Below are 2,407 nucleotides of genomic sequence, written 5' to 3' on the forward strand. Positions count from 1 at the left end.
TATCATCCTTTGTCTTATTGTTTTTAAAATTTACATACATTTACAGTGTTATATTTTATTGTGTACATACCTGTGCTGTAAGTAGTGTCTGTGTGAATATGAAAAAGGAAAAAGTCTTCAGGTGTTACCTTTTATACATTCCTTGGATCATTCTATGGTCATACGTTTAAATAGAAGCTTTTCCATGCTCTCATTTCCTCAAATTTCGAATTTCGCGCCACTACGAATTTTCCCGCGTCTATGACGTCATTTTCGAATAAGCAATAACTCAAAACCACCCAAACAGCATGGTCAGTCTAAATCCTATACCTCAAAACCACAAAGAAGCATAGCAGTGAAGGCCTTGGACGTTTGAAAAAGTACTGGCATCAGGGGAGCTATTATTTCGAAAAAAATGCCCCAGGGTAGGTCCTGTTCAATTTTTTTTCTCAAATTCAGACAATCAGCTGCAAAAATTATGAGACATTTTGGCTCATTCGGCCCCGCCCCCCCCCCCCAATCAATGTTGCCTTGGTGGGACGTAATTTTGACTACGGGAAATACTCGGATTCAACCAACATTGCCTTAGGGGCGAGGGGAACTCACCAGTCTCATGAATTTTTGCAGATGATTGTAGGTTTCAAACCCAAAAGTTTGAAAAAATTGGAACACTTCAAAAGATTATGATGTTCTTATAAAAAACGTGTCTTAAAGTAGGAGTATATATTGGTGGTATACCTTCAATAGGTGACAAATTTATGTAGCAGCTTTGGACATCGATCGCTAAAAAATGAATACATAGAAAATTATGTATCAAGCATGTGAGTCCTTCTTGGCATATCAAAAACAATAATTTACTTAGTTTTAAGGTATGCTGAGTCCTTAAATATTGCCTTTTTACAATCTGATCCTTTTAGTGAGATTACCCAAGGATAGATGTGCATAGGTTTCAATGCAATCTTAAAACAAGGAATCTCACCTGTGGAAATTTGTAGAGAGGAGTTTCCAATTTCATGAACAATAGGTCCCGTGTCATCACCTTGCGAGCTGGAAAATAGGATTCTTAATAAAAAGAACTCATAATGATTTTTAAGATCAAATACAATAGAAAAAATAATTTTTACTAGAAGTTGGCAAACTCTTGTGCCTAGGATTGGAAAGACTTATTAAAAAGTTTCACAAATTTTCATAATTAAAGATTTTGAACTAAGAATTTATCTTACGCATGAATTTCTGGTGTTGCAACTGCAGTCTGGAAAAAAATTACATACATAGTCATACACAAATGAAAAATAATTTTACCAAAGTTGACAAGTATCTTCAATAGAAAGTTTTTTACAATTGTATTAATTAGGCCTCTTTCGAATATACATTCATATTCTATTAATACTTTTTCTTTCTCTCTGTACACATTTATCAAGTCAGTAAATAAAGTAAGGCTTGTATAGCATTTTAAATACATATCTTTTTCACTACATACCGTTGTCTTATTTTTCTCGAAATTCGTTTCTAAAAATGGATGGAAAGTAAATGAATGACAGAAATACATATGCAAGTCCTCCCTATAGGAAGGAGCACTTTTCTGCATATTTTTGAATTACGTAATTTTATATGTTCAAATAATATGGTGCCAACAGTAAATACAGAAAAGTGCCGATAATGCGCCAGGTACAGGGTTATGAAATAGTGACAATATCTAATTAAAGAAATATCTTACCATTTTCTTGATCTTTTGTTAATGAAATGTACGTTGCAGGGCCTTTTCCACTCCTTGAACGATAAAACAAAACAAAATACACTTTAAAATTATTGATATGAAACTTTCCGTATCAACCGAGGTAAAACTGGGTAAAAAGGTACAATTTTGAAACTAAAATACAGAGAAACAAACTAATGAATGGACTTACAACGAAATATCAGAGTCGTCGTCTGATTTTTTCTAGAACACAAGAAAATAAATACTCAAAATAGACAGGAATTAATTAGAATGAGTACGTACAGTAATACTTTTGAAGCATACTGGAATGAAAAAATCTTAAAATCTAATTTCTACAATCTCCCTTGAAATATATTGAGATTTTAGTGTATTTTAACGTTTTTCAGGATTTAAAGTTCGGGCGAGAATTGCCATTTCAGCACTTCCACTTTCTTCCATTGAATATTTCGATTTTAGGGGGCTTTGGTGGCTTCTAGGCCATATTCCAAGCCTCATTCGAGCAAATTTGAGCTTTTAAATCCTGAGATCCTAAGGTCCTAAGTCTTAAGTCTCATGTTCAAACTCAGAGTTAAAACTCTACTTTCCAACTGTAGTTTAAGGCGCTTAAAAATCAATTGTGGTGTTCAAAATTACACCGGGAATTCCCCTGTGTCTCAAACATTTCTTGAAGGATTGTCTGAAAAACTGAAAAATGCTGATTTCTGCTCTGCG

At 33.7% G+C, this 2,407-nt stretch overlaps 1 long non-coding RNA gene across 1 annotated transcript; it reads right to left on the reverse strand.

Annotated features, from left to right (window-relative positions):
- Positions 1–717: 717 nt before the first annotated feature.
- LOC136805486 (uncharacterized) lies at positions 718–1,241 on the reverse strand. The gene is made up of 3 exons (XR_010846410.1): positions 1,203–1,241; positions 959–1,026; positions 718–762 (listed from the first exon to the last, which is right to left on the reverse strand). It is a non-coding gene; the product is annotated as an uncharacterized lncRNA (long non-coding RNA).
- Positions 1,242–2,407: the final 1,166 nt, after the last annotated feature.

The sequence above is a fragment of the Clytia hemisphaerica genome, unplaced genomic scaffold (assembly GCF_902728285.1).
Source record: "Clytia hemisphaerica strain Z4C2 unplaced genomic scaffold, Clytia hemisphaerica genome assembly, whole genome shotgun sequence".
Classification (NCBI taxonomy): Eukaryota; Metazoa; Cnidaria; class Hydrozoa; order Leptothecata; family Clytiidae; genus Clytia; species Clytia hemisphaerica.